This window comes from Balaenoptera borealis, assembly GCF_965194805.1.
Source record: "Balaenoptera borealis genome assembly, chromosome: 1".
Taxonomy (NCBI): domain Eukaryota; kingdom Metazoa; phylum Chordata; class Mammalia; order Artiodactyla; family Balaenopteridae; genus Balaenoptera; species Balaenoptera borealis.
The window spans coordinates 170809435-170834791 of record NC_138860.1 but is presented as its reverse complement, the minus strand read 5'-3'; positions in this window follow the sequence as shown (position 1 = coordinate 170834791).

Here is a 25357-nt window from a genome sequence, read left to right as displayed (position 1 = left end):
TGCTGTGGAACAGGTAGCACTGGATTCAGGCTTAGAGTCTCCCACTTATAAGTTGTGTGACTTCAGATGAGTAACTTCACCTCTCTGAGGCTTGGTTTCCTGGAAACAAAAGAGGAGCCACTCATAGAACTTATAGGGAGGTTATGATGGTGAAATAAGGTGAAGTATTTGAAGTGCTGATTACAGAGCTGGGCGCACAGTAAGTGCTCAATATATGGTCATGATGTTAGCACATTATTTTATGATCAGGTGTTGTGACGGTTAATTTTTGTGTCAACTCGAAGAGTGTTTTTGAATGAAGTTAACATTTAAATCAGTGAAATTTGGGTAAGCAGATTGTCCTCCGTCATGTGGGTAGGCCTCATCCAATCAGTTGAAGGCCTGAATAGAACAGAAAGACTGGCTTCCCTGAGCAAGGGGAGATTCTCCAGCAGGCTGCTTTCAGCTTCATCTGCACCAGCAGCTATCCTGGGTCTCTGCCTGCTGGCCCACACTACAGATTTGGACTTGCCAGTCTCCATAACCAATTCCTTATAATAATTCTACCTATATCTATATATTTATGTCTATGTCCTATTGGTTCTGTTTCTCTAGAGAACCCTGACTAATATGAATATTGGTACTGCGAGTGGTTCTAGAGGTACAGAATCTTAAGGATGAATTATTTTCTGAAATAATTCTAGGGTTTTTTGAATTGGCTCTCTAAATCTGATTATATTTAAAGAGACTAATGACTCTATTTCCAGTAGTAAAAAGAGCACTGAGAGTCCATGGTATGTCCTGGCAATAGAAATATGGAAAATATCACTATCGGATACTCCTAACCAAACACTTACAAGAAGCAAGGATCTGAGTGACCATGTATACAATACATTTAAATATTTTTGTCAAACTAGTGAATATAATGAGATTGGATTGTTGCTCCTAATGTCACTGGGCAAAGTGGGGGGAAAAAAATGATGAGGTCAGGAATTGGAATTCCCAACTTAAATGAGGGAAAAGTGATCTGAAGGCCTCTATGTCTGCGCTGAAAGAGACGCTTATCTCCGGTAGCCACAAGACTGAGATTGTTAAAAACCAAACCCAGAACCACATCCTGCAAGTGGTTGATCTACAAGCAGATGGAATCTCCAGCCTCCCAGAGTGTCTAGTGTTACAGTGAGAGCATTGACTGGGGAGGAATGGGGTCTTGAAAATTGGAAAGGGGACATGTGGGAAGACCTTGATAAAGACGGGGACATTGAGCCACTAAATTCTGATGAGTCTTCTTTGCCCGTATAAGCAGCCTCTCCACCCCCAGGAGAAGCAGCCTCTGCATCCCCATCTGAGAGGGTTAACTCTGCTTTGCCACTGAGGAAACTGCAATGTCCTCCAATTGCTTTGCAAGACAATACTGATTATTCTCAGTACCCCTCATTCTTCTTTGCTTCTAGACCTATAACTAGACTCAAGTCCCAGAAGCCCCCAAAGTGAAGTACAAAGTGTGACTCATGATGAGGTATGCTATACGCCAAAAGGACTACTTGAATTTTCTAATTTATACAGACAGAAATCTGAGGAACATGTGTGGGAATGGCTATTAAGGGTGTGGGATAGTGACGGAAGGAACATAAAGTCGGGTCAGGCCAACTTCATTGATTGATATGGGCTCACTAAGCAAAGATTCTGCATTTAAAGTTACAGCTCAGGGAGTTAGAAAGAGCTCCAACAGTTTGTTTGGTTTGTTGGCTGAAACATGGACCAAAAGGTGGCCCACAGTGAGTAAGTTAGAAATGCTGACCTGCCTTGGTTTGACGTAGAGGAAGGGATTCAAAGGCTTAGGGAGATTGGAATCTTAGAGTGGATTTGTTATTTAAGATTTACTCACCCACCCTGGGAGGGTCCAGAAGACATATCGGTCACCACAGATGAGAGAAATAAAGTTGTAAGGGGAGCCCCAGCACCTTGAAGGGCTCTGTGATTGCTATTCTCTGTAGGCCAGAACTTACAGTGGGAGTTGAGGTCACTGAATTGGGAAACTTAAATGCAATGGAAGTCATTGGGTCCTGGTGTGGCAGAGGCCACGTGGCAGCGCTCGACCACCAAAGGCAAGGTGGTCGTGGTAATGGACACAGGGCCAAGGCAGCAATCAGAATGGTCTCACAGACCATGGTGTTCCTAGAAGTGAAATACATGGAAAGCCTACTGAATTCTTACTTGATCTGTGTAAGCATAAAAGTTCTAGGTCAAGTGAGCAAAATTCTAATCTGAATCATAAAAACAGAGAGTCACGGCTCCTCAATCAATTCCCAGACTTAAGTTAGTTTACAAGGAGGTTGGGTGCCCTTGAGAAAGGACCCTGGTACACTGCCAAAATTTATAGTTAAACTTCCTCCTAGCCTTCCCTAAAGGGACTCTGGCCTTTTACCAGGGTAACGGTGTACTGTGGGGAAGGAAATAATCAGAACTTTTGGGGACTACTGGACACTGGCTCTGAACAGACACTAATTCCAGGAGACCCAAAATGTCACTGTGACCCTCCAGTCAGAGTAGGGGCTAATGGGGGTCAGGTGATTTATGGAATTTTAGCTCAGGACTATCTCACAGTGGGCCCTGTGTGTGCCTGAATCTCCCCAGTTCCAGAATGCATAACTGGAACAAATACACTCAGCAACTGGCAGAATCCCAACATTGATTCCTTGACTTGTGGAGTGAGGGCTATTATGATGTGAAAGACCAAGCAGATACTACTAGAACTTTCTCTACCTAGAAAAATAGTAAACCAAAAGCAATACCACATTCCTAGAGGGGTTGCAGAGATTAGTGCCACCATCAAAGACTTGAAAGATGCAGGGGTGGTGATTCCCACCACATCCCCATTCAACTCACCTACTTGGCCTGTGCAGAAGACAAATGGATTTTGGAGAATGACAGTGGATTATCATCAGCTTAATCAGGGGGCGACTCCAATTGCGGCTGCTGTACCAGATGTCCTTTTATAACTTGAGCAAATTAACATATTCCCCAGTACCTGGAATGCAGCTATTGATCTGGCAAATGCTTTTTAAAAATCATACCTGTCAACATGGATCACCAGAAACAATTTGCTTTCAGCTGGCAAGGCCAGCCAGACCCCTTCACTGTCCTGCCTCAGCGGTATATTGACTCTCCAGCCCATGTTATCATTTAGTTCTCAGGAATCTTGATCTTCCTCCCACAAGATATCACACTGATCTGTTTGCTACACTGGTGACATTATATTGATTGGACCTAGTGAGCAAGAATTGGCAACTAATCTAGACTTATTGTTAAGACGTTTATATGCCAGGGGGTGGGAAATAAATCCAACAAAAATTCAGGAGCCTTCCACTTCAGTGAAATTTCTAGAGTTCCAGGGATGTGGGGCATGTTGAGGTATCCCTTCTAAGGTGAAGGATAAGATATTGCATCTGCCCCTTCCTGCAACGAACAAAGAGGCATGACGCCTAGTGGGCTTTTTGGATATTGGAGGCAATATATTCCTCATTTTGGGTGTGTTACTCTGACTTATTTATCAAGTGATCTGAAAAGCTGAAAGTTTTGGACTCATAACAAGAGAAGGCTCTGCAACAGTTCCAGGTTGCTGTGCAAATGGTGCTGACATTTGGGTCCAGCTGATCCAATGGTTCATGAAGTGTCAGTGGCCTATAGGGATGTTGTGTGGAGCCTGCAAAAGGCCCTTGTAGGTGAATTGTAGTGCAGGCCCTTAGGGTTCTGGAGCAAAACCTTGCCATCTGCTTTGGATAAATACTCTCCTTTTGAGAAACAGCTTTTGGCCCGCCACTACGCCTTAGTAGAGACTAAACGCTTAACCATGGACCACCAAATTATCATCTGACTTGAGCTGCCCATCATGGACGAGGGGTTATCTGACCACCAAGCCATAATATTGGACATGCATAACAACACTCCACACTCAAACTGAAGTGTGGTCGGGCCAGACTGGCCTTGACGGCAAAAGTAAGGTACATGAAGAAGTGGCCCAGATGCCATGGTCCCCACTCCTGCTACACTGCCTTCTCTCTCCTAGCCTGTACTTACAGCCTTATGGCAAGTTCCCTATAATCAGCTGACAGAGGAAGAGAAGACTCGGGCCTGGCTTACAGATGGTTCTGCGTAATATATAGGCACCACCTGAATGGACATTGCAGCACTACAGCCCCTTCTGGGTCATCCCTGAAGGACAGAAGTGAAGGGAAATCCTCCCAGTGGGCAGAAATGGCCAGACATGCAATCATTTACCAATTTATGGGTTGTGGCCGATGGTTTGGCTGGATGGTCAGCTACTTGGAAGGAAAATGATTGGAAAATTGATGATAAGGAAGTCTGGGGAAGAGATGTGTAGATGGACCTCTCTAAATGGGCAGAAAATGCAAAGATATTTGTGTCCCATGTGAATGCCCACCAAAGGCTGACTTCAGCAGAGGAGGATTTTAATAATCAAGTGGGTAGGATAATCTACTGGGTGAGTACCTGTCAGCCTCTTTCCCCAGGCATTCCTGACATCATCCAATGGGCTCACGAACAAAGTGGCCATGGGGGCAGGGATGGAGGTTATGCCTGGGCTGAGCAACATGGACTTCCACTCACCATGGTCAACCTGGCTACGGCCACTGCTTAACCTAATCTGCCAGCAGTAGAGACCAACGATATGGCACCCTTCCCCGGGGTGATCATCAGCTACCTGGTGGTGGGTTGATTACATTGGACCACTTCCATTATGAAAGAAGCAGTTTTTTGGCCTTACTGGAATAGACACTTACTCTATACTAATTTGCCTTCCTTGCATGCAATGCTTCTGTCAAAACTACCATCCATGAATGTACAAAATGCCTATCTACTGTCATGGTATTCAGTACAACATTGCTTCGGATCAAGGAATTTCACAGCAAAAGAAGTGTGGCAATGGGTCCATGCTCGTGGAATTCACTGATCTTACCATATTCCCCACCATCCTGAAGCACTTGGTTTAATAGAATGGTGGAACAGCCTTTTGAAGACTCAGTTACAGCGCCAGCTAGGTGACAATACCTTGCAGGTTCTCCAGGAGGCTGTGTATGCTCTGAATCAGTGTTCCATATATGGTGCTATTTTTCCCAAAGCCAGGTTTATGGGTCCAGGAATCAAGGGGCGACAATGGGAGTGGCACCACTCACTATCATACCTACTGACTCACTAGCAAGTTTTTTGATTTTGGTTGTAAACAGAATAGTTGTATCCTGTTAGGAGGAATTACTACCTTGTTAATGTCTTTATTTCAAGATTAAGTATGTTTTACAGAGATGTGTATGGGTGCCAAGTTCACAGAATACAAGTCAACCTTATGCCCTACTGGCTTGGAGGTCTTAGTGCCGGGGGAGGAAAGCTTCCCCTGGGAGACGTGACAATTTTATTGAACTGGAAGTTAATACTGCTACCTGGCCACTTTGAGCATCTTATGACTGAATCAACAGGCAATGAAGGGAGTTACTGTGTTAGCTGGGGTGATTGATCCTGACTAGCGAGGGGAAATTGGACTGCTCCTCCACAAAGGGGGTAAGGAAGAGTGTGTCTGGAATACAGGAGAACCCCTCAGGTGTCTCTTAGCATTATCATGCCCTGTGATTAAAGCCAGTGGAAAACCACAACAACACAATCCAGACAGGACTGTAAGTGGCCAAGACTCTCAGGAATGAAGGCTTGCGTCATCCCACAAGGTAAAGAACGATGACTATCTGAGTCACTTGCTGAAGGCAGGGGAATAGGGCATGGGTGGTGAAGGAAGGTAGTTATGCGTAGCAGCTATGACAGCACAACCTGTTGTAGAAATGAGGACTGTAATTATCATGAGTGTTTCCTCATTTTGTTTTGAATATGTTTATGTGTGTGCGTATAATTTTTGTTTTCTCCCCTCTCTTATTTCTTTACCATGGAACATAAGATATATTGACATTGTGTTGTAGTATTTAAGTAGTATCAACTTTACATCGTATTATTTAAGTTAGATCATGTTTAAGAGTAAACGTCATCCAAGAAATCTGTATCCTTTTCTGGGGAAAGGATTAGTGTGTAATCAGTTGTACACAGGATAGCTGTGTACTGATTGTGTTAGGGAGAATTATGAGCATGTTATTGACTTTATTTTGAGAATAACTATGAGTTTAAGGAGATGTGTATAGGTGCAAATTTGATGAGGGGTAATTTTGTATGTCAACTTGGAAGGTGTTTCTGGATGAGATTAATATTTAAATTGATGAACCTTGAATAAGCGGATTGCTCTCCATAATGTGGGTGGGCCTTACCCAAACAGTTGAAGGCCTGAATAGAAGAAAAAGACATTTCTCCCCGAGCAAGGAGGAATTCTCTGGCAGACTGCTTTTACACTTTATTTACACCATCAGCTGTCCTGGCCTTGAGCCTGCTGTCACACCCTGTAGAGTTGACTTCTTGGTCTCCATAATCACAGGAGCCAGTTCCCTATAATAAATCTCTTTCTCTCTATATACACATCCTATTGGTTCTGTTTCTTTGGAGAACTCTAATACAGTCCTCATCACCATGTCCCTAGGTCACTGCTCCAGCCTCCCCAAGAGTCTCCCTGCCTCTAGGCTCACCAGCTCCAATCCTTCCCCATGCTCCTTCAGAGACAGCTTCCTAGAGCTCACCCTGATCATGCCATACTCCTGCTCAAGAACTATCCATGGCTCCCTGTTGCCAACATAATAATGTACAACAGTCTCACCCTGGCATTTAGGGCTTCTGTTTTAGCTACAAATTTCTTTCCCTACCCTCTCTTCTCCCCAGCAGGAAACTCTTAAATGAGTCCTTTGAAATCCCCTCCCTGGATGGCCTAAAGATTTCTGACCTGGGAGTTAGAATTTCTGAGTTTTATCTCCAGCTCTGCCACTAGTCGGTAGTGTGACTTTGGTTCATTCCCTTGCCCTCTTTGTGCTTTAGTTTCCACATCACTAAAATGGAGATTTGAACTTGGTCATTATATTATACCCTCTTTTAATGCAAACATGAGCTGCTGGGCCACTGGGCACAGAGATGCTGCAGACAGAGGCCACAGGGGCCCCGTAGCCTCTGAGTAATTATAGCTCGGGGAGGTGGGATCTGATCAGGCCAGGTCTGGATGGAGATTAGACTGAAAGTTGCTCCTCATTTCCATGGTTGTCTGGGGAGGGGAGGCAGGGCTCCAACCACTGGGTTGAGAGACCTGTGGAGGGACTGGGGTCATGGGCAGTGCTCTGGCCCAGGAAGAGGCCAGGCAGTGACAGGGACAGTGGCCTTCACTGAGCTTGTCCTATGAGCCAAGCCCTGAATAAAGTGCCTGTGTCCTCTATCTCATCTGCATGTGCCCTGTAAGGGTTCACTCTCGTCACCAGCTTTAATGCTCATTGTCACTGTCATCTTGTGCACTGGCTGCCTCACTGAGTGCTCACCTGGCACTGGGCCCTGTGCTAACTGGGCTCAGAACTCTGGCGGGAATGAGTGGGAAGAGTCAAGACTGGGCCAAAGGACCCCAGAGAGGTCCACAGCCTCCTGAAGGGATGTCTTGATTCTGCTCAGAAACCCAGAAACAGCCCCTGCACTGTTATGGGGGCAGCATCCAGAGGGGCAGGGTTCCAGAGTCAGACCCTCCAGAACCTGCCAGAACCTGAGACCCAGGGCTGACTCTGGGCATATCCCAGCAGCCCCTCTGTCTCCTGAACCTCAGTCTTCTCACCTGTAAATTGGGAGTGGTGATCCCTCCCTCACCTGGTTGTATGGGTTAAATAATGTGGCCAAAGCCCCTGCCCAGTGCCTGACACGTAGTGGGTCCTCCCCAGGGGACAGCTGTGGTTACCTGGAACCATATCCTGGCCCCATGAGGGATGGAGTTCGGTCAGGTGTGAACTTGGGAGCCTGACTGCTGGACTCAATACCTGCCTGGTTGACACCAGACTGTGACTTAAAGAAGCAACCTAAGCTTTCTGTACCTCAGTTTCCTCATCTATAAAATGGGATGATGATAGTATCTCTCTCATAGGGTCATTCTGTGGATTAAATGAGATAATGCACATAAAGTGCTTAGAGCAGACCTGGGCTCACAGAAAGCCTTAACAAAGGTGGATTCTTCTTATGTTTGCTACTGCTGTTGCAATGGTCACAGACCAGCCTTTACCTGAATGGCCCCTCCAGACCTGCACAGGCCTTTTGTCCTCTATGGTCTAATATAGATCTCATGGTTTCCTCTGGGGTCTGCCCTGTCCTCCTTCTGCTCCAAATCCCAACCCACTACCTCTCTCTCTCTCTCTCTTTCACACACACACACACACACACACACATACACGCACACACACCCCACTCCCCCAGCTCTGTGATTCAGGGGGCCCAGGACCATCTCCGGTTCATCCCTTTTGACAAAGTACAGGAAGCCTCTCTCTGCCCGTGGCGGGGCCCCACCCTCAGCAGTGTGGGCATCACACAGGGGCTTGTGGGTCCACATTCCTCCGCCAACCCCTCCCCAAACTGCCCCATCTGTTCATGGGACTCACCTTATAACATCCCATTTTGCAGCCAAATTAAGGGAGGGGGGCTTGCGATTGTTACCCTCCGCTCTGTGCCAGGTTCTCTGCAGGACCCTCCACTTCTTTCATTGAAGGATGATTATTGCAAAATAGAGGCCTGCACGCAGACCCACCCACAGACAGTGGGATTTTTGCCTACACAGTGGGTTTTATTTTCTTGTTTGTTTTGAACTAGATGGTAAAAATTTAAAAATCTGAAGATTTCACATAAAACATCAGAGAAGCTGACATACAGGGCCCGCATTGCCCCTGGCAACAGTCCCTGGAGCTGAGATGCAGCAGCCCCTGTAGGGGGACCCTAGCTCTCCATGGTCCCCACTAGCTTACCTCTGTCGTCTGCATTCCCTGCTTGGCCCCTGGCATTATTTGAGTTTGTGACCCCGCTGCAGAGACCCAGCCTGTCCTCTGTGCAGATGGGTAAACTAAACCCAAGGAGGAAGAGCGTGCCATGTGTCCACTCCACCCTGATTGTTACCTATTGGAGGGAAGCGTCATTTGTTTTATTCACTGCTGTATCCCTAAAACTTAGGGCAATGCCTGTCATGTAGTAGGTGCTCTGTAAGTCTTTGCTGTGTGTTAGAATTTCTTTTTTTTTTTAATTAATTAATTAATGTATTTATTTTTGGCTGTGTTGGGTCTTCGTTTCTGTGCGAGGGCTTTCTCTAGTTGTGGCGAGCGGGGGCCACTCTTCATCGCGGTGCGCGGGCCTCTCACTGTCGCGGCCTCTCTTGTTGCGGAGCACAGGCTCCAGACGCGCAGGCTCAGTAGTTGTGGTGCACGGGCTTAGTTGCTCCGCGGCATGTGGGATCTTCCCAGACCAGGGCTCGAACCCGTGTCCCCTGCATTGGCAGGCAGAGTCTCAACCACTGCGCCACCAGGGAAGCCCTGTGTTAGAATTTCTGAATGTCACTCTGCAAATTTTAGGCAGAGGCAGGGTGAAACCAATTCCAGCCCAGTGCTCTTTCCCTCAGACTCTAAGATCCCAAGGCAGACCCTCCCTCCCCCATGTATGTGTGTGGCTCCCTTGCCCCCAGGTGGCCCTCATACACATACACGTACTCAGTGCCTCAACTCAGATGCTTTTAAAGCCCAACCCAATTTAACCCTGGAGAAGAAGGTGAGCCTTCTGCAGAAACCACCACTTACCACTATGATTTTTTTACTTTTAGGACCATTTTTTAGCATTAATAAAATAAAATGTGGAACTCCTATCTGATACGGACTGTCCTTTTAAACTACAGGCAGGAGAGAGCAGTGCTGAGGGCTCCGGTGTGGGCAGACCTGGGTTCAAACTCTGAATCCACAGCATCCTGGCTACGTGACCTTGGATATATCACTCTTCTGTGCCTCAGTTTTCTCATGCATAAAATGGGGTTGATAACAACACCTGACTCATCGAGCTGTTGTGAGGGTTAAATGAGGTGATCCAGGTACGTCACACAGTTCAGTGCCCAGCTCAAAATGGCTGATGCTATTATTATCACTAACACTGCTCATCTGTGATTCAGTGAGGAAAGATGTAATGGACAAATGCTCACTGCAGTGCTTTCCCATGATGCTTTTCAAAGAAATTTTCTCTTAATCACAGTAGCACACACGTATAATAAAATGGTGGTCCTAGCGCGCCAAGCCAATTATCTTGTCTACACGCTGTGCGTGGTAGAGATGAATTTGGGGACCTCCTTGCAAAAACCACCCCCAGGAGTTTTGGATCCTGGTCAAAGCCAATGGGATTTTTGCCGTTCACAGTTATGGGGATGCTGAAGTAACAAGGGTTATGACTTCACTCACCCTAGCCTTCCCTCCCCCCACCACAAACAGAGCTCAGACCCTTCCCTGAGTCAGAAACAGGCTCTCCTCCCCTTACTCACCCCTAAACTCCATGCACTAGTAGCTGAGGTTTGCGGTTCTCTTTCTTCCTGATGAATATATGATCACCTCCTAGGATGGGTAGAGATGACGGTTATAATAAAATAGGTTCACTCATCCCTCTACACAGAGCCACTTAATGAACATGCCACCAATGGCACTAAGGCTTCTGAGCCAAATGCAAATGAAACCTGTTCTAGGGTATCATTTAATTAGCTGGGGGAGTTGAGGAGGGGGAAGAGGAGATAGTATGAGACACAAACAGAAAAATGGGAGATAGTGAAGGCAGAGGGAGAGAGAGGGCAGGAAGGAGCAGAGAGGATGAAGGAAGGACAGAGGTAGTGAGCAAGAAAGGGGGGAAGAGGAGAGACAGGGCCGCTCCTATGGAAAACAGGATTGGGCAGCCTCATTCTTCCCATTGGAGAAGGGAGGACACCCAGTCCTGCTCTGTGCGTCATGATGGGTGCTGGGGATACCACAACGGACCAGACAGACAGCATCTTGCCTCTGTGGGTTCACAATCTGGTGGAAGAGGCAGGCATTGAGCAAGTCATCACATCAATAATACATGCAAGTACAAGTAAGCTGTGTGATTATGGTATGAGTTTTGCATGGTTATTTTAAGAAGGTGGACAGGGACTTCCCTGGTGGCACAGTGGTTAAGAATCCGCCTGCCAATGCAGGGGACACGGGTTCGAGCTCTGGTCTGGGAAGATCCTACATGCCGTGGAGCAACTAAGCCCGTGCGCCACAACTACTGAGCCTGTGCTCTAGATCCCGCGAGCCACAACTGCTGAGCCCGCATGCCACAACTACTGAAGGCCATGCACTTAGAGCCCGTGCTCCACAACAAGAGAAGCCACTGCAATGAGAAGCCCGTGCACTGCAACGAAGAGTAGCCCCCGCTTGCCGTAACTAGAGAAAGCCCGCGTGCAGCAATGAAGACCCAATGCAGCCAAAAGTAAAATAAATAAAATAAATTAAAAAAAAAAAGAAGGTAGACAGACTTCTTAGAGGGTGAGCTCTGAACAGTGCCTACCTGGGTTTGAACCCATGTCCTGGCTATGAGACCTTGAGGAAGTTGCTTAACCTTCCTAGCCCTCAGATCCTCTTCTAGAAAACGGAGATCATAAAATAACTACCTATTAGGGTTGTTATGAGAACTGAATCTGTTAATACATGTAAAATACTCAGGATAGTGTTTGGTATATAGTAAGTGCTCAATAAATGTTAACTCTTAATATATTAAGAACTAAAATGAGAAAGAAAAATATTGAAGGGTCCTAGTTTAGATCAGTACATCAGAGAGGTCTTCCCTGAGTAAGTGCCATATAAACTGAAATCTGAAGGGATGACTGGAAATCAGCCAAGGAACAGAGAAGAGAAGCCATGGGTATCTATTTTTTCCTTTTTCCTGCCCAGCATCCTTCATCTCTTTCTCAGTTAACACACCCTAATTTTCTTTTGGGAAACAATTTCCTCCTTCACTTTCAGTCCATATAGTAGGGCTAGCCTCAAGCTCTTGCTTCAGAGTGGATACACCACGCAGGCCTGTTTAACTGTAAGTTTTGCTCCTGGTCACTCCTGGTTCAGAGGTGGGCAGATGATCTAAGCTGGACCAATAAGAGAAAATACCAGGGACTTTTGCTTAAATTATCAGCAAAGAAGTGTGATAAATCTGTGTGATATAAGTCTGGAGCTACTAGTGGCCATCTTCCACCTGAGAATGAAGGTAATACAAAAGAAAATTCAGGTAAGAGATTGAAAGGAAGGTCCTGACAGTATCATTTGACTCCCTGGATCCAGCCACACCTGAATTGGATTTTTCAGGTGAAGGAGCCAGTTAAACTGTCCCCCTTCCTACCCATATTATTTTATTTAAATCATATTGGGTTCCTGTCTCTTATAACTGAAAGAATCCTATGTGACAATGAACATTCCTATCAAAAGGAAGGGTGTATGATTATGATAAGGCCCAGGGGAAGAATCAAAGCCTATGAAAGAATGCCAATATAGCTGAAGCTTGGTGAGCAAGAAGAAAGTGGTGACTGTCGGTGTGTTAAAGTTCAGAGGGTCCACAGACCTGAGCATAAATCAGAAAAAGAGGTGAGGTCCAATGTTGGATTAAGAGAGTCTTTGTACCCAAAACAAAGACAACCAACTCCTTTTGATAGGTGCCCCCATTGCCTTCCCAAAGACATCACTTATCATTTTATCCTAATACTTTGTGCGCTCTTGGAAAGGCAGAACCAATGACCCAAGATCAGTTAGGATGAGAAAGGCCTTTAAATGCCACATAGTCTAATATCTCCATTGTCTTAGTCGCCTTGAGCTGCTATAACAAAAATACAATAGATTGGGTGGCTTGACAACAGAAATTTATTTCTCACAGTTCTGGGAGCTGGAAGTCCAAGATCAGGGTGCCAGCATGGTTGGGTTCTGGTGAGAGCCATCTTACGAGTTTACAGATGGCTGACTTCTTGCTGTACCCTCACTTGGCTGTGAGTGAGCTCTTGTCTCTCTTCTTATGGAGACACTAATCCCATTGTGGGGGGCTCTACTCGTATGACATCATCTAACCTAATTATAATACCTCCAAAGGCCCTACCTCCTAATACTATCCCACTGGGGATTAGGGTTTCAACATATGAATTTCAGGGGGACACAAACATGCAGTCCATTAATACCCACTTATATTATTTTGTTTCTAATTGACCAAGTAGTACATGCATATATTCTTTTGTTGTTGTTTGTGAGAGGTAAGTTTTATTTATTTTATTTTATTTTTCTGATAATGAGTGTCTTTATTTTCTGATGCAATTTATACCTTTATTCACAACATGGGTATTTAATACAATAGAAGTGAGTGATATGCCTGAATGGATAACCAAATAACTAGATTATCTGATATTAAGAAATAAAGAAAATGCATAATCTACTCTGGTTACTTGATCTATGAATACTATATTCTTATAGAAGAAAAGGAAGAAAGGAAGAAGGGAAGGAAAGGGAAAATGAAAAGGAAAGGAAAAGGAAAAAGGAAATTCTAGCCAAATGGATTAAAAAGAAGTCTCATCTTTACATGGGAAATGGAGTCTGGAAAGGTTATAAGACTCATCTAAAGTAAGACAGCTCATTAAACGTAGTTGGTATCAGGATCCTGGCTTGGCATTTCTTACGCCATCAAATATCTTGCTATGGACTGAATGTTTGTGTCCTCCCTGCTCCCCTCCCCATTTATATATTGAAACCCTAATCCTCACTGTGGTGTATGTTGAGATGAGACCTTTGGGAGATAATTAGGTCATGAGGGTGGAGCCCTCATTATGGGATTAATGCCCTTATAAGTAAAGATCTTCCTTTTTTCTCTGCTCTCTGCTACTTGAATGTACAATGAGGAGACAGCTATCTACAAGCCACTAAGCAGGCTCTCACCAGACACCAGATCTACCAGTGCCTTGACCTTGGACTTAGCCTCCAGAACTATGAGAAATAATGTTTGTTGTTTAAGCCACCCAGTCTATGGTATTTGTTACAGCAGCCTAAGCCGACTAAGACATATCTCAATATCCCTCCCTGCAAAACACATCCCCCAGTAAGGTTGTTAGATCCCTGAGGATATCAATACCCTCTTAGGCACTGCCCTTCCCATTATATAGAAAAGCTCTTGGGGATAATAATAATAATAATGATAATAAACTTTTAAAAATTTTATTTTATTTATTATTTTTGGCTGCATTGGGTCTTAGTTGCGGCATGTGGGATATTCGTTGAGGAATGCGGGATCTTTCGTTGTGGCACGGGCTCTTCATTGTGGCATGTGGGCTTTTCTCTAGTTGTAGCATGTGGGTTTTCTCTCTCTAGTTGTGGTGCCCACGCTCCGGGGCGCGTGGGCTCTGTAGTTTGCGGCACGTGGGCTCTAGTTGAGGCATGCGAGCTCAGTAGTTGTGGCACGTAGGCTTAGTTGTCCCGAGGCATGTGGGATCTTAGTTCCCTGACCAGGGATCGAACCCGCCTCCCCTGCATTGTAAAGAAGATTATTTACCAATGGACCACAAGGGAAGTCCCAATAATAAACTTTTTTTTTTAAATTTTATTTATTTATTTATTTATTTATTTATTTATGGCTGTGTTGGGTCTTCGTTTCTGTGCTAGGGCTTTCTCCAGTTGTGGCAAGTGGGGGCCACTCTTCATCGCAGTGCGCGGGCCTCTCACTATCGTGGCCTCTCTTGCCACGAAGCACAGGCTCCAGATGCGCAGGCTCAGTAATTGTGGCTCACGGGCCCAGCCGCTCTGCGGCATGTGGGATCCTCCCGGACCAGGGCTTGAACCCGTGTCCTCTGCATTGGCAGGCGGTCTCCCAACCACCGCGCCACCAGGGAAGCCCCCAATAATAAACTTTTAAAACATTTACCATGTATCAATCTCTATGTTAAGTTTTTTATTCCCATCATTTCATTTAATCTTCATCACAGCCCTATAGGTAAGTACTCTTACTATCTTCATTTACCGGACACAGCAATCAAAGCATAGAGAGGTTAAGAAATGAGACCCAGTTCATACAACTGGTAAGTGATAGATGAAGAATTTGAATACATGTAGCCTGACTCCAGAGTCTGTGCCCTCATTTCTGATTACAAAGTACAGTTTGCAAGAGCAAATTTCCTTTAGCAGCCAGATAATTCCACCCAAAGACAGAAGCTAATGAGTGGCTCCTGAATGCTGAAGGGGAAAGCCTTCCATTGGCCCGCAGAGCTCTCCGTGGTGCTGAAACACAACCTCACGTAACTCCTTCATCTCAGTACTTGTCTTCCTCGAGCTTGCCCCTCCTTGGTCCTGGCTACTTTGCTAACACCTCTGTTCTATAACTTGACATTAGATCACTCCTTTTCCCGTGAGCTGCCTCAGCTGGTTCCTGGATCAACAGCACCCTTGCGAGGCCACATCTCTACTGGCCTTTTCTCCTAACCAAACCTTTTCTCATCCCTGAGCTTAAAAGAAGAGAGGAGAAAACAGAGTACCTGCCCCCAAGGAGCTACAGTCAATGTGGGGACATAAGACAGGCAAAGGAAATACTAGATAAGGCCTAAATATCTTAACACAGCATAGAAGGTCCTGCAGGATTTAATGACATCTCTGGCCTCTTACATCACCTGCAAGCCTGCAGTTCTCTGGACACAGGATGCAGCTCTCACCTCCAGGACTACTCATGTGCCGCTCCATCTAACTTAAGGCTGGAGGGTACAGTTGAAACAAATGCTGTCACTGAGTCTGGGGGACAGGGATTGGGCAGGGGCAACGTCAGGGCCTTATGAGCCTTGTTGAAGAATTTCGATTTTTCTTCTGAAAGCTATAGAAAACTATTGACAAGTTTTAAGTGAGGAATTGACACAACTAGTTGTAGATTTATGGGTACAAGGCTGGAGACCAGGAGACTATCCAGGAGGCTATTTGAAAACTCAGGTGAGAGATGATGGTGGCTGACCAAGGTTAGAGGAAGTCGCTTTCCATCACGTGCCCCTGTCCTATTTCCTTCCCAGTACCCATCACGCTCTAAATTTCCTAGTTTTTTTCCCACATGTTATTGCTTGTCTGTCTCTTTCAACGAAATGCCAGCAACAAGAAGCCAAGGACTTTGTCTGCCTCATTTACCACTGTATCCCTGACAGTGTCAGATACAGGGCAGGGGCTTAATGAATGTTTGTTGAGTGTAGGGAGGGCTGGAGTGGGGAGACTGGTGTTAGTGAATTCAGGATGTCTGGCATAGAGGACAAAGCTTAGGGTACAGAAACTGGTGAGGAGCCCCAAGGGTTGGGGCTGGAGCCATCACATTGTGGGTCGGGGCTGATCCAGGCTTGGACAGTAAGCCTGCCGGTGGGCCCAAGTCACCCTAGCGGTGGTAAGGGGGAAGAGCAGCCTGCTGAGGCTACGTGGGCAGTGTCTGACCTGCTCTGATGGTGACCTACATCCATAAGGATGCCCAGATGAGTCCGAGCAGAGGGCCAGGCGCCAGTCCCTCCCAGAGTCTCTGAATTCCTTGGCCAGAATTTAGGTTTCCTGGAATTGTCCTCCCCTCCGCCATGCCTTTTATGATGTAAGGAACTGAGTGACTTAGGGCATGCAGTAAGAGAGAGAGATGAGTAAGTGGTCATCTGGGAGGCCAACACATGGCTCCACTTACCAGGTTTGGGCTCTTCCACCTCCCTGGATCCCGACCCACCAACATGACCCTGGGGATGGTGCGACCGTGATCCTGTGTCAAGGTGCCTCCTCTGGGAATCCTGGTCCCAGGCGCTGGGAGCCTGGGGCTGTCTCAGGCTATCCCCGCCCTGGAGGAACTCCTGGTCTAGGGGAGTTGGGAGTGGGAAGGAGGACAAAGGCAGACCTGCTGCCACCACATCCCCCCACCAGCATTAGCACAGCTGCGAAGTGTTAAGAGGAGGGTAAGCCCAGAAGTTGGGGAGGTCCTGTGGAGGAGCCCCTAACCTCACCCGGGGGTGAGGAAGGGCTTCCTGGAGGAGTTAATACCTGAGCAGAGCCTTAAAATGTGAGCTGGAATTAGACAAGTGGCAGGTAGAGGAAAGGGAGCCCAGGGAGAAGGGTCAGCAAGGGGAAAAGGAGCTGGGTGCTGGGTGGGGGGTGCGGCAGGGAGCCCCAGGGCCTGGAGCCTGGGGATGCGGGCAGGAACTGAGGCTGAAGGTGAGAGCAGGGGCTTCACCATGCTCATCCCAGAGCATCCGCTGTGCGCTCAGGGACCAGACAATCCTCTCTGCCTCAGAGACCCCACCTGTGTGACTCAGGAGGCTGGAAAGCCTGATCAACCTCCCGATCCAGGGGAGTGCTGAGCCTGGGGTAAGCATGCTGTTCAGGCCAGTCCTATGTCCCCCTGCTGCCCCGTCCTGGAGGTCCAGGGCACTGGGATGGAGTGAGGTCTGGGGTGGGAGAGCTGCCGGCAGGATGCCTGCCTCTCTGCAGGCAATTTGTGGAAGAGGTTTCCAGAAAGGGCAGCTGCAGTTAACTCAGATGAACTGTGAAACTCTATTTGGCTTAAAGACTTTGAAATCAGGATGTTTTTGGTGGGGGGACGGGGGTGGTGAAGATTATGAGAGGGAGGGGCCCGGAAGCCAGCAAGGCTGCCACTGGAGTGCCTTAGTCAGCAGACTCTGGCCAAGTGTCTACCACATGCCTGGCCCCTGGACATCAGAGACAGGTGTGACCCAGGGTGGCCATGGGGAGCTCACCGCTGAGGCCCAATGGGGAGATGGGGAAACAGGTAAATGCTTTTATAGGGGAAACACAGGATTGTGAAGGAGGGACTCCTAACCTTATAGAGCGTGGGTGGGATGGGGAGAGTTGACATCATGCAAATGACCTGGGTTCAAATCCCAGCTCCCAGCCTAGTGACCTTGGCCAGGTGCTTCGTGTCTCTGAAATTCAGTTTCCTCTTCCGTAAAATGGGGCTAATAATGATCCCCACAGGGGAGTTGTATTAAATGAGATAATCATGCAACGCTGATAGCCTGGAGCATACACACCAGTCCAATACACACCAGCTGTTAGTGTCACCTGCTGAGCAAAGCTGTAAGAAAGCTGGTGTCAGGCAGGGCCTGGGAAAAGGTGTTCCGGGAAGACAGACTAACACGTGCCAAGGCCTGCACACAGCTGGGTCTGCGGGGTCAGAGTGGGAGCCGGGGGTGGTGAGAGATGGGGCTAGGAGGTCTGCGTGGCCAGTTTATAAGAGCCCTACAGTCCGTGTGAATTGGGATTTTAGTCTTCAGAGAAGCGGGAGCCATGGAAGGTCTTTGAGAGGGGGCATGGCATGTTCATTTAAGCTGTAGATTGTGCACTGGAGTTGGAGAAGGGGGCCGGGCCCAGGACAGTGGGGCGGCCGTACAGCATCTGGGGAGAGAAGATGGTGCCCTGGACCAGGTCGGGACAGCGTGAACAGGGGACAGAGGCGGGGAGAGACAGCAAGGTGGGCAGGGCAGGGCGTCCCCCTGGATGGGGCTCCAGGGAGGCAGCAGCCGAGGGCGGCCCAGCTTTATGACTCTGCAAACAGATGGGGAGGCGGGTGCTGAGCTCGGGCCAGGACCCGGGGATGGAGCAGTGTCTGGGGCCAGGGGCTCTCTGCCTCAGGCCCCTGCAGGTGGCAGTGCCCGGCCTGGGCCGTGGGGGGACAGGAATGCCCAGACCCTTCAGCCACCCTCTGCCCAGCATGGCCGGTCCCGCCGCCCTCAGAACCGCCCAGATCCCATTCTTCCAGCCGGAAGCTCCCTGAGCCCCGCATCTGGCGTGGTCCAGTCTGGCCCTGCAGGCCACCCTCTGTGGCGCTCAGCTGCTGCGGAAGGTGACCTTGGGCCAGTCCTGCTGTGCTTCTGTCCTCCTCGTCACACCTCTTGGTAATGCAGGGAAAGCCCTGGGTCATCTCCTGGCAGAGAGAAGGGGTGCAGGGGGGTGAACCCCAGCACGGTCAGGACAGACCCGGGGCCGCTGAAGCTCAGACCAGGAGAGAGTTGGGAACGGGCAGCCAGAGACACAGAGGGACTCAGTGACAGAGCAAGTGACAAGGAGAGAGAAGCAGAGAGAGAGGAGAGGCCAGAGCGAGGCCTTGGACCCGGCCCCACGGCCGTTCCCCACCGGCCTCCAATGGCTCCACTTCTCTGTAGTTCATATTCTCAGAGAAAAGAAATCACTTTCCGTCCAATTAATCTAATTAGACGTAATCAAGTTGTGGAGATCCGTGCAGCAGGGTGAGTGATTAGGAAAAATTACCTCCCCACAAGGAGTTTAGACCTAATTTTCAGTCCGTAATCTGAAGACCAAATAAAGAATCGGCTTTCTGCCCTCATCCTACCCTTCTCTCCCCACCTCACACCAGCTGAGGACCAGAGAGTTCCCTGAAAAGGGGGCACTGACTCAGACAGAGGGTCAAACGACAAGCTGCACAGTGACCGTTGTATACAACTTAGGACGGCCGTGTCCTCACACACACGCACACACGCACACACCCACCATCTCACAGGGATGCACTGACGAGCAGCAGCCCTGGGTTAGTCCTGGCTCTGCCACTAGCTGGCTGTGTGAACCTTTGCCACTTTCTCTGGACCTCAGTTTCCCCACCTGCAGCAATAAGAGTTATAATTGACCTGGGGGACACCTTCTGGCTATTGCAGTTTGGAATTCGATTTTTTTCTTTCTCAGCCTCTCCCTTCTTCTTTCAAATGGAGGCAGACTGAGAACATAAAGCCTGGGAGGGGGCGCCCAGGGGGGTTCATGAGGTGACACTCCTTACCAAGCAAGTCCTCCATCAGCAAAGCAGGGACGCACCCCAGCCCCCCGACGTGGCCCCAGAACCGAGTCCAGTGCTGGGAGGGCACTAGGGCTTCACTGTCCCCACGAGCAGACACGTCTGTGCTGCACAGGGGCCGTCCCCCTCTCACGCTGGGCCCCGTCATTACCAGCTCCCAGGGTGGGAGTTCCCAGCCGGCGCCAGTCCCAGGCCAGGCCTCACCCTCCCGGGCGCGGCACCGCGGCACCACCTGCTCCTTGAATATTTCTCTGAGAATCGAGCTGGAGAGGGACCAGCCCAGGGAGGCAAGGGGAAAGGGCATCTGGAGCCCGAAGGCTGAAGATGGATTAATTTATGCCCTGAGGCTTCTCAGCTGGAGCGGGGCCCTGGGGAAAGTTGGGGGAAGGGGGTGGACAGAGTTCCCAGGTGCAGGCACAGCCTGGAGTCAACAGAGGTGGGGAGCACGTCACTGAGGGTCACAGGGCCCTGGGTGTCCCTGAGGGGTGACATAAGAGTCCTGCCTTGCTGCCTTTGTCCCTCCCCCTCTCTGTACAGCTATGGCTGCCTGAGCCCCACTTATGAGACCAGAAGGCTCCAGGCTCCAGGACCAATCCTGCCCCAGCTGAGGGTTTAAGGAGTTCCGGGGGCAGGTAAGGGGGTGGGCTTGGATCTGGAGTCTGGCCTGGTTTTGAGTCCCGGCCCCTGACTCACCGCCAGACCCGAGCGGCACCTCACCCCCACCCCTCGTTCTCTGGGCCTCGGGTTCCTCATCCTCCAACAGGGTGAGGGGCCTGCAGGGACCACACTTGGGCTCCCACCGGGCATGAGGGTGGGGGGATCTGCAGGAGCTCAGTGGACATTTGTTCCCATCCCCTCTGTGACCTCGCAGTGCCTGACCCCAAGTCAGCACCCAGTAAATATCGATTAACCTGGTGAGATGATGAAATGAGCTAATGTTTGTGTCTGGGCCTCATGGCACCAAAATCTAAAATGATGTTGGGAAATTGAACAACCAGGGAGCCAGCTGGGTGGAGGCATTGGGGGTTTGGCTGTCAGTCTTCAAGGAGAACTTCCTGGAAGAGGCAGGCCTCGGGCTGGGTAGGACTTGGATAGAGGAGGGAAGGCGTGCTAGGAGGGGGGACTGCACGTGCACAGGCAGGGAGGTGGGAAGGCGAGGGGTCAGGGTGAGCCCTCTCTCTCCTGTGTGCTCCTGCCGGTGGTGTGATGGGTAAGAGTTTGGGTTTTGGAATCAGACAGACCTGGATATAACTTGCTTTTGGTGTGACCTTGGACAAGTCCCTCTAGCACTCAGCACCTCGGCATTACCAGCTGTGAAGTGGGGGTAACGACACCCTGTCCTCACAGGGTTGTTGTGAGGCTGGCGCCGGGTATTGTGTGTGTGTGTGTGTGTGTGTGTGTGTGTGTGTGTGTGTGTGTGTGCGCGTGTTTAGGTGGGGGGGTCCCAGCACAGTGTTGGGCTCCCAAGGGACTCTGGGTAACAGGGGCTCCCTTCCCTCTGTCAGCTCATCCAGGTCACCTGCTATCCCCAGGGGTGGCCTCCCTACCTGGTCACATGTGACATGTGGTCCCAGCAGGGAGCAGGGACCTGGGTGGGGACATGGACACGTCACTCCTCTCAGGGAACCAGGCTGTGAAACACAGACCTTAGAACATCAGAGCTTGGAGGCCCCTCCAGCCCCTCTGCCCTGTAGGAACCTGACACAGAGAGGTTAAGGGAGTGGTCCAAAGTCACCCAGCCCCCAAAGAAGGCCCCCCAGTGCTCTGCTCTGTAACCAGCCTGGGGGAGGGTCCTCTGTCTACAAACCCCTGAACTGAGTGACTCAGGGGTCAAGGGTTCCTCTTCTCCCTTCGTCCTCCCTCTGCCCTCATATCCGCCTGCTCCCTGGGCTAAAAAGTGCTGGAAATGGGATCTGGAGGCTCCTTGGGGGTTGAGGCCAGTGATCTGTAGACCTGACTGGCAGAGGCCTGGGTCTGTGCTGGGAAGGGAAGGGTTAAGCCTTGAGCAGCCCTTCCTGGTTGGTGTGTAACTTGCAGCTTCTAAAGGCCATCAGGAACCCCAAGGAGCAAATGTTTTCTGAGTTAATGACACTGCAGCAGATTAAGGAGGAGCCCATCTTCCAGACAGCATGAAAGAAAAGCCATCCCTTATCCAGAACAGCCCAGCTGGCAGCTGGAATAACTTTCCAGAGATCTGGGTGGAGAAGGAGTCCTCTCTTTCCTGCCATAAGCAATTTTTGCCCAGGACCTGGGGGAATGCAGGATACCAGGTACCAGGCTGGGAGGACATTGAGATAGTCTGAGGCTCAGTTCAACATGAAAAATATCTTCCAGTCCTAGTGGGCCACAAGAAGACAATCATTGGCCTCATTGGGCTATAGTATATTAAAGGTTGGCTTAGGCAGGGAAGCTGTCTCCTTTCATATTTAGCAAGGTGAGCCTCTGGGGGCCCAGCACAGATAACCCCACATTAGAGTTATCTAAGCTTTCTCCTCCTCAGGTGTGTGTTCCAAAGGCCTAAGTGCTTAGAACATGTACTGTACTCGGGGGTGGGAGACAGGGGTCCATGTCGTGCCTCTGGGACTTTGGAACAGAAGCTTTCCTAATGAGGACCACAACTCCCACTGGTTGAGCCTCTACTATATGTCCACCTGTGCCAGAAGCTTCCATCCAACCTCTCACTTAATCTTTACAACAGACAGCTGTCTTTGTGTCTATTCTATACACAAGAGGGCAGGCTCAGAGATATGGGAAAAGACACAGGTCCAGCTCACCCAGAGGCAGGATGGGATTCAAGGCCAGGTGTCTGCTCCCAAAGCTCATGCTCCTCTCTCTTGTATGATATACGACCCCTGTGCTTCAGTTTTGTCATCTGTAAAATGGGAGCACTATACTCTGTATACTTCACAGAGGGTTGGCTAGTGCTAGTGAAATGATGGATGAGAAATGCACCATGCACGTGGGAGGGGTGTTGGACACAAACATACATGTGCACACACACACACGCACGCACACATGCTCACATGCAGAAGTTTGACCACCCAGGATCCTGGTTACTAATTGATGACGATCCAGGAAAAAGATCTCAAACTCGATGGGTTTTCTAAATCACAGAGCCTTAACTATTTACCTTCCATTCTCAGGTTACTTTAGCATCTAAAATGTGAAAATTCCCTGATACTCAGCTTATGAGCATATCAATTCCACAGTATGGATTATCAGCCTTAACAATGTTTACATTTTTCACCCAGCCATTCTACCATCAGAAAACACAATGAAGGCTGAGTATCCAGGTTTACTAATAAGGATGATTATTGTAACGTTGAAGATGATAGTCGACAATTGGAAACAACCGAAGTGTCCAAGAGGAGAATAGATGGGTAAACTATGATGGAATATTATGCAGCCAGTAACAGTCATGGCTGTGAAGCATATTTGATGACATGGGAATAGAGCAGAGAACCCACAGCTACCTATACAACAAGCTCCCCATAGAGGCATCTCTGCAGGTGAAATGACCAGTGATTTCGGGTTTCTTCTGTTTATTTTTCTGCACTAAAGCAAAGGAGGTTATAAAAAGCAATCAATAAAATGCACCTCCAAGCCTGACCTTTGCAATTATACAACGTGGCTTGTGGAGAATACCTGGTGTGCTCTGTGGCCTGGAGTCCTCCTCTTGCCCCTGTGTGTTCTAACCCCAGGACATCCCTAGAGACCTTTGCCTCGCACTCAGGCCCAGCCTGCTCTGCCCTGCATTCTCCAGTCTCCTTTCCAGTGTTTTCCAGGCTCCACATGTTTCTTCTTGCTGGTGTCAGTGTTTCTGCCTCTGGCAGTCTCCCACCCCTCCTAAAGTCCTGCCCCTGACCCTCAATGGGTGAAGAACCAGATCACAGGGCGTGTCTGAAGTAGGAGTCTCTGCTCTCTGGCTGAGAATGTGAAGAGAACATTTCTGATTCAAATAGCAATAATTAATAATAATTACTCTTATTATCTGTGTTCTGGAACATGACCCCGGGGTTTGCATTTTGGTAGCTTCTGTGTGTTTTGAATTTGTTGTTTGGCTCCAGATCACCGAAGCTGCCAGATACCCAACTTTTGGATACGTGAGATGTGGCTGAGTGTAAATATGCAGCTGCGGTGAAGACCTGTGTATTCACTCATTCAACCAACGAGGAAAAATTCTGAGCCCCTACTTGGTGTCAAGCATAGTTGTGGACACGGGGCACAGGCCCCTGTGCTCAAAGTTGTGGGGAGACAGTAAGTAAATAAACAGGTATGGGTAAGGGCTGTGAAGAAACCAACCAGGGTGATGGGTGAGAGAGCAATGGTGTGAGGGCAGGGTGGGAGGAGTGGCAAGGCTGGTTGGGGAGCCAGGGCTGGGGGATGTGACCTGTGGGTAGAGGGAGGGTGAGAACTATGGGGCTGTGAGTGTGGTCACTTCCACCTGAATGGCAGAAGCTTCCTCTTCCCTGAGAGCCCAGACCACACAGGGATCTCTGGGTGCAGCCAGGGGAACCCCAGAACAGAGACGGCCTCAATCTCAGGTCAGCCCCACTCAGAGGCCAGGGCAGGGCTGGCCAGCTGCCCTCTCCCTTCTAAACCCACTGATGCCTCTGCTTCCCCAGATCCCTACCCAGCCCTGGAGGTTCCACTGCCTGAGACTGTCTCTGTGTCTGGGTGGAGAACTGCACTGGAGTCTGTATGTCTGCGTGTGCATGAATTTATGGTCTATGTGCCTATGGCAGAGCCGTGTGCATGCACCTGTGTGTTTCTGCACCTGCTCCAACGTGTGGACATGCATGGACTTGCATGTGCGGCATGGGATCCTGAGCCTAGGTGTGTCTGAGTGTTTGTGATCATGTGTATGTGTGTGTGTGTGTCCGTGCACCCTCATCCATTTGTGTATCTTTCTGTGTTCACACTTTCTTCCATGTGCCTGTGTTTCCGTATCTGTCTGTTGTGAATATGTTTCTGAGTGTTCTATAGGTGGGTTCTCTGTGGCTGCGGAGCTGTGTTTCTTTCAGTATCCATTTCTGGCTCTACAAACAGGTGTGTATTTGTGTGTCTGTTTGTGTTTCTGCTCTATGTCTATTTCTGATGTCTGTGTGTTTGTGTTTATATTTTGTCACCAGTTTTTATCAATGTGCATATCTGTGTCTGTGTCAATAGGTTTGGGTCTGGGGGTTTACCTGGGCCCAGGTGGTGTTGTGCTTATGCCCGTGTGACTAGATGTTTCTGATCACCTCTGTGTGAGTTGTCTGAGTATCCACGTCTGTCTCTTTGTGGCTCTGACCCTCTGTACGTGTCTGAGTGTCTGTCTGTATAGTGTTGGTTCGTGGGTCTTTCTGTTGAACTATTTATCTCTCTGTTTCTGTGTTTCTCTCTGTAGGCATGTGCCTATATGTTTCTTGCTCTGAATGTGGGTATGTATCCAGGTGCCCACGTAGGTCTGTGTCTGCCACTCCCTCAGGCCAGTAAAGAAGCCCCTTTCTCCCATCTTGTGGCTTTGGAAGAGATACTTACCGTGAGATAGGCAATGACAGGCTCAGGAGGGCTAAACTCTTGGGAGCTAAGCCCTGCACCTCCAGACAGTTCTTTGCTCTTGAACTAA